The sequence below is a fragment of the Lissotriton helveticus genome, chromosome 10 (genome assembly GCF_964261635.1).
Source record: "Lissotriton helveticus chromosome 10, aLisHel1.1, whole genome shotgun sequence".
Lineage (NCBI taxonomy): Eukaryota > Metazoa > Chordata > Amphibia > Caudata > Salamandridae > Lissotriton > Lissotriton helveticus.
The window spans coordinates 808,125,622-808,139,102 of record NC_136071.1 but is presented as its reverse complement, the minus strand read 5'-3'; the positions used below and the strand labels follow the sequence as shown (position 1 = coordinate 808,139,102).

At 42.2% G+C, this 13,481-nt stretch overlaps 1 protein-coding gene across 1 annotated transcript in view; it reads left to right on the top strand.

The window, feature by feature from the left end:
* LOC144784113 (patched domain-containing protein 3-like) overlaps nucleotides 1–13,481 on the top strand; it is a 160,679-nt gene that overhangs the window by 16,499 nt on the left and 130,699 nt on the right. The window lies entirely within an intron of this gene.

Sequence of the window (13,481 nt, the reverse complement as noted above, 5' to 3'; positions counted from 1 at the left end):
TCATACAACAGTTTGACATTTTCTATAAAATAATGGAAAACCTATCAGAAAAATCTTGAGGGAGGATGGTATTTGATAATAGGGTGCCTTTGCAAGCTCTCTGACCACTTTGAAAATAGTTCACATTGAACTGGATGCCTCCAGGATCAGGTTTTAATGATAAATAGTCTTAACTGGCACAGACAGCATTTAATGAATCTTAGCTGTGTTCTAAAGAGTTGTGCTGTCGGAGAATAGATCAAGCTTCAGTTCCGCCCTACCTGTCTTTCACCAGTTTTTCTGCCCTATGTTCAGCGTGTAGTACAGGCTACAGAATCTTTTGGAAGGAGCATGACTAGTAGTGGTTGTAATCATTGCATCAAGAGTGCAGTCAAACAGTTATTAAAATTAAAAAAGACATTTAACGTTTCTCACACCATATTTATTCAACTGTATATCTTACTCTTTATCTTTACAGTTGTAAGTGTTATTTATTGGTGCATATTATTTACCATATATGCATTTTCTCTTTTTCTTTTCCATATATTCTGTATATGTATTTATATCATTCAAATTGTAAGTTATTAACTTTATTGTACTTATGATGACATTTTCTTAAAATGTTAATAAAAAATTATAACACAAAAAATTAAAAAGGACTCCTCAGATTCAGACACGTCTGGCACTTTCATCCAGTACTCTTTACATTTTTAGTAGAATTCAGTTACATTAACTTTTTGCCATGGTTGTGACGGGGAAAAGATAATGTAGAGGAGTCGGTGAAAAATGTGTGATTTTGTGGTACAAGTATGTAAATTAATAAAAGCATATAGACAATCCATGCAGTTGACATCTGAACCAAAACAAATTTAAAGAACCACAGATGTGATGAATTATGTGGCCTCCTTGATTTTGTGACGTTTTATATAGCATGACTTTGACCCGTAGGTATCAAAGCACTTTACATGAGCACCAGTTACGTTACAGATGGACACATTCATTTTTGTTAGGCACGAGGAGATTAATTGATGTGCCCAGAATCACAGAATGTTGAGCATCCCTGCCGTGACTCAAACTCGGTTCCAAAGCTTCAAGGTTGACCGCCCTACCCGTTAGGCCACATTCTGGCTGATCAACTGCCTGTATTAGCAATACACTGCTCATTAGATTTAAAAAGGCCTATACCAAGGGTGATGCAGAGGAAGAAAAAGAATTTTGAAGAAGAAGAAGAATGTATTGTTCGGTTAATAAAAACATAAAATATAACCATTTTTGCACATTTCATACATGATATCACATAGGGCCATATGTATCATACAAACTCGCATTCGCACCTTTGCGAATGCAAATTTGCTAAATGGGATGTTTGAAGGAAAGTCCGGTGCAAAATAAGGAATCGCAAAATTTGCGATTCCTTATTTTGCAATTGCATTTAAGGATTCGCAAATTTTGCGATTCCTTAAATGCAATGTATGAAGCTAAAAAAAATGCAAATTGTCCCTAAGGAATCGCAAATTACCACCAACTTCAAGTTGGTGGTAATTTGCGAATTTCTTGAAAAATGCCAATTTTTTGCATTTTTCAAAGTGCCATGTGACGCACATACAAACCCTTAGGGCATGTATGTGCACCACATGTGCATCCATGCTTATTTCAGAGCTGCAACAGGGTGTCCTTTGGACACCCCTGCACCCTTGAAATTATTCTCAATTTGCGATTAGCAAATTGCGAATTGCAAATTGAGAAAAAATTCCCATTCCTTCCTATGGACCTCCTGGCCCATAGAAATGAATGGGAAAGTATTCCTTAATTGCGAATTCGCAATTTGCGATTTCGCAATTAAGGAATATAGGGAAATCGCAAAAAAATTCGATTTTCTTGATACATACCAATTTGCAATTCAGAAATAGCGATTTCTTAAAAATCGCTATTACAGAATCGCAAATTGGTACCTTGATACATATGGCCCATAGTAACGACTTCATAAAAATGCGAATCACAAAAGTTTATTTCCATGTTCATAAAGATTAATTCATAATTTAAAACAACCTAAAACATTTTGCCAAGATGCATTTGTAGGGGGTCTTGTTATACTTACTTTTCAGAGGAGTTACACCATAGATTGAATTCCCCTACTATAATCACTTAGCTATAAATACTATAAGAGACTAACGTTTTCAGAAAGTCTTTGAATGAACACTCAAGTGGAATCTGGAGGTCTGTAAATTGCGCACAGATAAATGGAACAGGAATCTGAAAATACCAATCAATAGATAGCCTACTATATCATCTAAGGGGCTTATATACAAGCCACTTGCGCCGCCTGTGCTTCATTTTTAAAATGGGAAAAAGTGACGTACCGGCGGCGCAAGGTGCTTGTAAGTAAGCCCCTAAAGGGCTTATTTACAAGCCCCTTACCTGTCATTTTTAACATGGGAAAAATTACTCAAAAGTGGTGCAAGGGCTTGTAAATAGGCACCTAAGTGTTTTATTGAAGTATAGGGTAGTATCAACAGTTACTCTGCGATGCTGTTTAAATTCACTTGTATCCATTAGGAATAGCATTTGTGGCACCAAGACTGGCTGCGTCATGCAGCCACGTTTTTGCCATGACAAACACATCTATATTACACTTATTCTACAGGAAAAGGATATATTCTTCATGTTTTCTTGTATGTATTTTTTTTCTACCTCTATTGTTACTCAGATACAATCTTGTTATCTGACTAATTTTTGAAAAACTACTTTGTAAATGAAACTCGTTTTGACACTTTCACTTTTTTTAGGCAGCATCTAAGGCACATGTCAAAACCAATGCAGAGTGCGGAATGGATTTAATACCTGTCTATCAGCCCTCATGTACATTTTGAGTAGGTTTTTCCCCATAAAAATACATGTACATACATATGTTTTCAAACCGTTCACTCTATATGAAGGCCATTTAATGCCATTCTGTGTGCGTGGAGACAAACACTTGTAAATAAGGGACCTTGAATCAGACCCTGGAGGAGTTGTCAAAAATGATAACCACGTGTCTCTTGTCTATTCACCTCCTGAAAGCTGCACAGCATCTGGAGAATGATACAACCTGTGTCCATATGCAACTTCATTGTTTATGCTTAAATTCTCATTACTAGCGAATCTGTTGTAAGCCACATAACACTGCACATTGTAGCGAGACTGGGTGGAATTACCGTACCTACCTAGACTATTACACATCTAGAACATAGGTAACATTCTGATATCCACATTTTGGGGCTCATTATGATGGAGGATTTTCCGCATCCTCCGGGCCGGCGGAAGCCACCGCCGGCCCGGAGGATGCGGAAAATCCTCTGCGGACCCACCAAAGACCCACCGCCACATTAGGATGGCTGGTGGGTCCTGGTTTCCGTCCGCCGCTTTTCCGCCGCGGTTGGCTTACAACCGTGGCGGAAAAGCTGTAACATGGCTGGCGGTGTCCATCAGACACCGCCAGCCATATTAGGATGGCGTAAAATGTATGCTTTTCCGCGGTGGCTTTTCCGCTGTGGAAAAGCATACAGACCTTCACTTCGGGGGCCCGTTGCGAGCCCCCTGGGTGAAGGGGGGTTGGGGGGTGCACATGGGGGGTACCTATGGTACCCCCCTGCATCTGCATGAACAAAGCAGCAGGCACCGCGCGGTGCCTGCCGCTGTGTGCACGCAAATGCAGTGCATGCATTTTTAACATTGCGGCGGGTGCAGCTTGAAGCTGCACCCGCCGCAATGTTAAAGATAGAGGATGTGACCGCCACCCTGGCGGTCACATCCTAATTGCACTGGAGGGACGCCGCAGCCCCTGTGGATGGTCCCTCCTCCTCTAGGGTGGCGGACGGACGCAAGTCCGTCCGCCATCCTAATGAGCCCCTTTGTGCCGAATTTCCAGCTTGTTTTTCAGTCATATGTTCAGCTGCTGTTTGGAGGTAGATGCGTGCCTGGAAATACTGGGACACTTGCGATTATAGTGACCACTTGTCATAGATGCAAATCAAAATATTCAGGACAAAGAGTCAAAATTCAGGACAAATATTAACCCATTGGCTGCTGCCGTCGGCCAACGGTCATCGCAAGCAATACCTCAGTAGTGCTGGGCACGTCCGTTGGCCGACATGGCACCACCCGTTTCTTCGAATGTTCAGCACTGGCACAGAACGTTCGAAGCAGCCAATCGGTTAAATACAAAAGGTCAATTTTTGTAAACATATGTGCGAGTCAAGCAATAATAAAACAGTAAGCAAAACTTCCCAGTCCCTCTTCCGTCAACCTTCCGCTGACCATATGCTTCCCATTTCCCTTCCCATCTACCCTTGTCCGTGTGCTCTTTCAGCCTCTCCTTCACATCCTCCATTGTCAGTTTGCTTCACCTGCCCCTCCTGCTCACCCTTTGTTGTCGGATATTCTGTTCCCCCTCAGCCTACTATCAATTGTAAGCTTGCTGCCCCAATGCTTCTTGCTCATCCTTCAGTGTTACCTTGCTTCCCCAGCCCCTCCCACTCATCCTCAATTCTCAGCTTGCTGCTCCATGCTCTACACCCATCCTCCATTGTCAGCTTCCTGCCCATCCCCTCCTGTCCACACTCTATTGGCACCGTTCTACCCCATAGTAATAATCACTAATTTGTACAACAGATGTACTACATCTAATGAAGATTGTGCATTATCTGAAGGAGGCTGCACATTACTCGGAGGTCAAAAAATTAAGAAGCCAAGTCCCCATCCGCTTCCGCTGCCCTACGTTGTCAAATTGTTGCCCAATCCTCTCCCACTCATCTTCCATTGTCAGCTTTCTACCTCGGCCCCATCACCCACCCTCAGTTGTAAGCTTTCTGCCCTATCCCTACTTGCCCACTCTTCATTTTTCGGTTTACTTTCCGAGCCCATCCTACTGATCCTCCCTTGGCTGTTTGCCCCCAACCCCACTGTCCACCCAATGTTATCCATGTGCTTACCCACTATCTGTGGCGTGTCCTCTATCACTTGTGTCCTTCCCTACTGCACTCTGTTGACTCATTTCCTCAAACCATTCCCAATTTGTTTTTTAATTAAAAAACAGGCCACATCATAGTACTTTTTCTTTTCTTTTACAGCATGACTAAAAATCATTGCCAAAGGCAGTAACTCTCATAGTGGTTTTGCCAATGGTTGTTTTCTTGGGCAGAGATAGATTTAAACCACATTACTAAAGCCTATCACTAACACTACTTGCACAAACAAAGGGTGTTATTTTCCAGAGAAATGCAAGCATCAACAACTAAATTAGGGACTGATTTTTAGTTTGGCGGTGTGGGAGTAGGCCACCATGCCCCTGCCCCGCTCTCACACCGCCAAACCTCCCTGTCAGCCCCGCCAGATTGCAAGTTATCTTGTGGCGTGGTGGGCGGTCCTTTGGCATTCCCATAGCAGTGACTCCTAAAAAAAGCACAGATATGGGAGCTCCAAAGCCCGTTCCTGCATGGCATGGACTGTAAAGTTCATGCTGTGCAGAAAAAGGGGTGAATGCAGACGGGGCACCCTATGCGCCCTCCTGCATGCATCCCATGGACCTAAGGGAACAGGGGACCTGTAGGGTCCACTAAGTTTACTTACCGCCACCCTTTCTCGGCGCGCTCACCACCATGAAAAGGGTGGATGTAAGGAGTCTCATAATATTCATGGTGGTGCCGCAGCGGCACTGCCAGCATATTGCGGCCCTCAGACCACCGCACCACAAACAGAGATCGCAGATCCCTGGCAGTTGCGGTGGACCTATAATGGTCTGACTGCTGTACTCATAATAGGGCAGTCAGATCACTAGTGCGGCAGTTCACGACTACCACACACCTCCATCGTGAGTTTGACGGTCCTATGGACCGCCAAACTTGTAATCAGGCCCTTAGTCCTAAGAGACACTGAAAGGAAAAACAGTGTGCTGGCACCCAGGGTGCAACTAGTCCCTTCTCATTTAGGGGGCCTGGGGGCTAACAGGGCAACCAAAGGAGGAGGGGATAACACTTCAAATAATGAGAGGAGCTATCTTTATAGTTTCTGCATAGAAACCATTCCAGAGAAAACCAATGCAGGGCATATGTTAAATCACATTCTACATCAGTATTACAATGCACTCTGTCAAATTGATCATAGAGGCATTTTCTTTAGGGGGCAGAAGCATGCCTCTGGGGAGTCATAAATAATATGGTCACACTTGACATAGCTGAGCTAGCTCTCAGTCTACCCATCAATCAGTCATCGGACACTGAGATATCTCTAAGGTGACACCACAAAGGACAAAAGCCACAACCCATTCTTTCTGCTCAATGTCTTCTAATAGTGCCACTAACCCTGTGTGTAGTGCCTGAGGTCCCTGACTAAATATATAGAAAACCTGTACATGTAAGGTATGAGTTGAGTTGTTACTTATAACTTTCATCAAGTACCCCAAGGCATCTTGCTGTTGAAAAACATCAGAAATTATATATATATATATATATATATATATATATATATATATATATATATATATATATATATATATATATATATATATATATATATATATATATATATATATATATATATATATATATATATATATATATATATGTATAAGTGTATATATATAAATATATATATATATACACATATATATATATATCTTAGGAGCCCTCCTCTGACAGGGAATAAGCCCCTCATACCAATAGCCCCACCAAGCCTTTCTAAATTGGGTATAACAGGAGGGCAGAGCCAAAATGTTGGGATCACTTAGACTTGGAAATGAACACAAAGCTTAACGGGACCTTTTTAATAATAGGCTCTTTGGCTAAAGCAAAGCACCTTATAATGTATCCTTCTAGATACTGGCAACGGCTTGGAGAAACAGAGTTCCTGAAGGTCATGCTGCCATATTATGAATGCCTGGGAGCTAGCAAACAGAAGACTCAGGTGGGTCAATGTACCAATCACTGGCATAGCCTATTTAATTTTCTTGTAAGCCTCTAGTAAAGTATTGTAGCCTGTACCCATAATCTGTAAATTAAATGCTACTAGTGTGATTGCAGCACTTATTGCGCCACCCACTTAAGTATCCTTTTGAAACATGTCTCAGGCCTGCCATTGCACCCAGTGGGTGCAGTTGTACACTGCAATTTAGACTTGGCAGGATAAACCTTTGGCCAGAACTGTTGTGTATCGATTTAGATTCCATATGCATTTCCCGATTCATGCCCTTATATAGGTACAATTCACATTGCCCTTATATAGGCATTGAAATCGATTCCTTATTTAGCCATAGCCCATGCTACCCAAATACAGGCATGGCTACTTCCATCCATTCATCTACGTCACAACGAGTTCTTGGAAAACCAGACTCTTAAGCCGTTAGGGACTTTTCCTTGCTTGGATATTGATTTCTCCAAGAACTAATTTATTATGCATGAACATCTATTCCTTAGGGGTTCATTCATGACGTTCATATGCCCGACTTTTACGTCAATACTGGCATTCCTAAACACCTTCAAGGTATAAATATACCTTTGCTTGCTATGGCAAAGCACAGTGTGGTTCGGTGCAGTTCGACTACCTACTTGCACGACGCAGCTCGCTACAGCAAGTGCCGAAGGAAGCCAACTCTCCAGCTGACGCACTGGCTAGAAACTGTCATCCTCCTGCCGAGGATCCAGCTCCAGTGTTGGGAGATCAAGTCCAGGGAAAGAGATACCATCCTCTCTCATTCTAAGGTATGGAGCTGATTAGAACCTAGAGAAACTTTTGCCAATTCTTGGCAGAACTAAACTATAACTAAAGAAAGCACCTACTTCTTCCCTCGTACTAGACCTAGGTTAGGTACACTGGGGTAGGCGTATTTTAGAAGCACTTATTGAGTATTTTAGCCTGTGTTATTCATGTATGTATTTTTATATATGTCATAGCTACAGACAATGCTATTACAGTATTATTTTATATAAATATTTGCGCTGTACGCATTATACTTTGCATTCTGTCTAGCGATTGTAGCAGTTCATATTTCTTGCATGAGAAAGAAGAATGTTCAATAAATCCTTTTTGAAACGCCCGTCTCTCTATTTCTGTGCAACTCTGTAGAAACGAAGCATGCACGATTGACTGAGTGAAATAGCTACCTATTGTTTCCACAACTCTGAAGATATTGTTCCGACTCTAAGGGAAACAAAGTTGTCATGTTTATGCAGTTGTCAGAAACTAGTACCTTCTTGTTAATTTGAGAAAGTTTCTAGTGACCTCTGAGTTAGCTGCTACACACACAATTAAGTTTAATGTACTCGATAAAGACATACTGCCCTCAGTCCTATGTCAAATCTATAGAGTATATTTTTCCAATGTGCAGATCCTATTGGGAATATAGGAACTACACTACAGACCTAAAATTAGTTTTTAATACATATAAGTCAAGCCTAGTGTAGGCCCTAAACATCCCATGACGCTGGGTGCAGTGTATTTAAAATATTGTACTTGTCCTTTTAAGTTTCAAATGCCTTGGTAGTGAAAAGCTCCTAAATTAACTTTTCACAATTTCAAGGCCTGCCTGTCTCATTGGATATTATTGGGTTACCTTATTACATTTCATGAGTGCTAACTTTTGATTGGTAGCAGGTAGGAAAGTCAAGTTTGGTGTCTGAGGAATTCTAATTAAATATCCACTCGTATAGCAAAGTTGGATTTTACGTTACAATTGTGAAAATGCTGCTTTTAAAAAGTTGGCTTTTTCTTGCCCTAACAATTTGGTACCTGCAGTCTGTTCCTGGGTCACATGACTAGGTGTAGTTGACAGTTGGCCTTTGAGTATTCCTCCCTGACACCATCACAATAGAGGGTCTGAGTGTTGGCCCGATGGGCTTTCTCTGACTTGATAGAGCGGCCAAGCTGTCACCTACCACACTTGCACTTCAGTGGGCTGGGCCCTGACCTAACAATAAGGACTTCACGCTAGGCTACTGTACCACCAGACAGACTGGTACCAGGGCAGGGAGGCAGTAAATTCCACACACCTCTGTAGGGTGAAATTTCAGAAGCTTCTCCCACTCCAAAGTGGGCTCAATGTGTAGAAATTGAACCTTCATGCCCACTCTTCAGACCATTTCTGGATTTATGGACTCTGCCAGGAAGAAGGACGGCCCAGCTGTGAAGTCTGCCCTGCTGCCAGGAAGTTTTTTGCAACCCAAAGGCCAGCTCTGCTGCTGAAGGACACTTCTGCTGCTGTGGACTGCCCTGCTGTGGCCAGCCTGCTTGCCCTGGCCCAGAGACTCTAAAGTGTCTCCAAGGGTCAGTTAGCTGCCCTTCTGTTTTGAGTTGCAGGGACATAACAGGCTCCATGCAGCCTGATGCAGTGCGACACAGCTCAAAACCAGCTCTTGCCCAGCGTGATGCATCTCGCTCTCAATGCTGATGCATCACAGCACAATTACCTACAGGCAGCAACTTCTTCAACAACAAAACATCTCATCCTCTGTGCCGATTCATCGCATGTTAACTCCTTGCAGCCTCAGCGACTTCCCCAACTACAACAGGGCTTGTCACATCTCAAACCCAGACCTCCTTATAGGTTCCCATCAAAGCTTCATTGACTTCGCCTCTACACAACGCATCTTTACACAAGATCTTGCTCTGCAGCTCCTTGTCAGTGACACCTCAACGTCCATGCCACAAAATAATTTGTCAGCTGACTAAACTCATTCTTGTATCCAGCTTGCCCTCCTCGTGGTTAGCCTTAACGTGTGACTTGGACTTGGTCCACCACGACCGGATAACCACGATTGGTGCTTTTTGCCACTAAGAGCTTGTTTTCATAACCCCGGTTCTACTAATAGGACATATGTTGTTTAGGCTTGAATTAACTAAATTAGCATGGAATTATTTTTGTCTTGTGTTGACACTTTATTACTGTGTGTTGGTTGAACAAATACTTTGCATATTTCTTCTAAGTTAAGCATGACTGCATTCTGCTAACCTACCAAGGCGTTAAGCACAAGTTAGTTTGGAGTTTGCTGGTGTTTCAATGTGGCAGGGATTGTGGATTTTACTTGATTAGGGTTTCATTACTCTCAAACAACAATCCAATTTCCTCGAGTGTGTATGTTCCAATTTATATATATTTACCTGAAGGTAAAATACCAACAAAGTAGTTGTAGAATATTTTGTTCTTTTTTATCCACATCTGTTGGCCCGTCCCCATTACACTCAGGATCACAGTTCCCGTCACTTAAGCCTCTGGATGATCTACAAAATACTTTGGAGGAGGCTGTCTTTGAGATCCCATCTCTACTTCAGCAGCGCCAGCACATTTTCTGCTTTAATTTCAAGAAGAAACGTGAACGCAGAATGGGGGCTTCTTTATTTTCACCTTGAGATGGGTCAAAGATTAAGGCCAAATTAAGGGGCTATCGGGCGTCCTATCAGCCTGATTCATCATTCTCCCGTTTTGCGAGCCCCTAATAGCGATTCATAACGAATCGCTATTAAGGACTTGCAAAACGGGATTCATGTAGAAATTGCATGAAGAAATGCGATTCATACACATTCCTTATTTGCGATTAGCAAATTGCTAATCGCAAATAAGGAATAACTCCCCATTCATTCCTATGGGCCAAAAGGCCCATAGGAATGAATGGTGAGTATTCCTTATTTGCGATTAGCAATTTGCTAATCGCAAATAAGATAGCGATTTAAAGGGTGCCAGGGGTGTCCAAAGGACACCCAGTAGCACCCCTTAAATGCAAATTGAAACAGGTGTTGCGCACACACATGTCCAAAGGACATGTGTGTGTGCAACATGCAACTTAGAAAAATGCTTTTAAAAGCATTTCTCTAAGTTTTCGCTATTTACCAGGAGGTTTGACCTCGCGGTACATAGCGGGCCGAAATTGCGAATTCGCAATTTTAAAATGATTGATGAATTGCATTTAAGGAATCTCAAATAGAGATTCCTTAAATGTTATTCCTCGCAATTTAGCGAATTAGCAATTACCGATTTTTGCATTTAGGATGATGAATCCCAAATGCAAAAATTGCACTCGCAAAAGGCAAGATTCTGAGAATCTTGCCCTTTGCGAGTGCAATTTAGCTTGATGAATCAGGCCGTATGTTCCTAGATCCTGGCAGTGCGAGGTCTGGAGCCTCACAATTAGCGGCACGTGCAAAGCAGGGTAAACAAAGGCACACAGATTGTTATCACTTCAAAGGTACTTAAGAGAGGAATGGTTTTGACTTTGTTCAGTCCCTGCATAAATATGGGAGATATGCATGCACTGTAAGAGTGTAAGATGTCCCAGTATTAACAATTTAAATACCCATATTTTGTTTTATTTCTTTTATGGTGATACTGTTTCCAATGCGGTGTGTCAGAGCACTTTACATAACATATACACATAATGCATTGACATTAAATTATGTAAGTGTGAATCAATGTACAATATGCATTACATAAGACAGGGAGGGTTAGGAGGCGTATGAGTCACATGTCCTTCAAAGCTCACAGTGCTAAAGTAGGATTACAATTTAAGAACTGAAAGAAACAAAAGGATTTATGTGTTAAAAGCAGTAACCCATTTACTGATCTACATAATATGAAAAGCTGTCATCTGCATGTTACATGATGTGCTTTGCAGGAGACACATTAATCCTCTATGCTACTTTGATTAAAATCTGGGACTAGAAAAACACAGATCTCTCCAGCAAATATGTTAACCTCCGGAGATATCTTACTATTATTATTATTCCCTGAGAGATAATGGGCATACAAAGATATCTGCAACAAGTGCCCTAACCCCATAAAACATTTTAAAATTAAGACTGTTCAGGCTATTAAGCAGAACAGATCTACTGCCATGTTTCTCAATGTTGCCTATTCCTTTGTGGCATTGTTAAAAAAAATTATACGTTGAGGACTATATTGTGCATCGGGGTTGTGTTATTTTTTTTTGCCGAACCCTGACCCCAAACCTCAGTTGTTAAACTTTGTAAAGTGCCTAAATGTACTCATGATAAACCTGCTATACATATGTGTGAAGTCTTGATATCTGATGTCACTTCTTGCAATGTCACTTCTTGTGAGGACATGTGTTGCTATGCCACGTCCTATGATGCCATGTTTGATGGCAAGCGCTGTGACATCGTACACTGTGGTGTCACATACCATGATGTCACTTGCATATTGCCTAGCTTAGTTAGCCTCCTACTTCTTTTTTTAGAACTTGTGCTCTGGCTAAAGTCCTTTCAGCTTAATGAGTGTTGTGGACTTGCTGGCCCCCCTCTTGCCAAGCCCATCCTCGGGCTGGGGGTTGGTGTAAAATGTTGGGAAAAAGGCATCTGTAACAGACCACTCACGTCTTCATGGACAAGGCCCACAAATTCAGGACAGCCTGTGGAAAATAGGGATGGCTGGTGACCCTACTTGTTATCTAATTGTAGATGAAAAGGGAGTTTTTGGCTGGATGCAATCTCACTGATCTTGCACCAAAGTGTAAAGGTCACATAAAGGTACCAGCAGTCATATCATAAACAGTGGTCCTGACACAATGGACAGATGATAGTCTATTTTTAGGCGTTCACCCTGTCATAAGCACATACATTTAACACAAACTTTCTCTGATTTAATGTATAACTTTCAGACAGAAAAGTTCAGGAAAAGAAAATGGCGACTATTACTATCTGTTTCTGAGCTGTGTTTTTTAAAATAATGCACCAACTGTGAGAAATTCTCCATTAAGGGCCTAATTACGATGCGCATCGGACCGCATCCAGCGGTTTGTTGGTTGAGGTCCAAACCATATCTACTGCTCCGGTTGGACCGACGCATTAAGATGTGTGCGGTCGGAGGCAGCAGTCAGTGGGGCCGACCATTGTAAACCTCTCATAATCCCTTAAGGACAGCGTTTCCGTCATCAGGATTATGATGTCGGTTTCCAACAGCCTTACCATGTCGGCCTTTCCGACATAGAAAGGCTGCTGGAAAGCGACATTGGGGGCCCTCAGCGGTGTCCGCCACCCCTCTGGCCCCAGAAGGTGCCTGCCACACGGTGCAGAAATGTTCACAAACCCCCATTTCTCAATGGGATCTTGTGCTGCTGACGGTTTTCGCCCGCCGCACAAGCTCTCACTAAGTAATGGGGGTTTCCAACCGCACTAAATGCGGTTGAATTGTAATTCAGTGTGCAGATCTGCCGACCTATGGTTGGGCAGTTCCTCCAACAAAATTGTGTCAGTCAGAGGCAACTCCAATCGAGATTGTAATCATGCCCTAAATGTTTGCAAAATATTTTTAAAAACGGCACTCAGCTCTGCTCTGAGATATTGCATACTGCTAATGATATCACCCCAGATTTCTAGTGCAAATCGTGGGCTAATGCTTTATGCAATCTTTCTCAAGGCCTAGATAATACCTATTTTCCCTCAACAGTTTTCGGCAAATAATGCATTTCACACAGGCATGGTTGGCAACTGTGATGTAAACATTTTTTGCCAATGTGGAATGC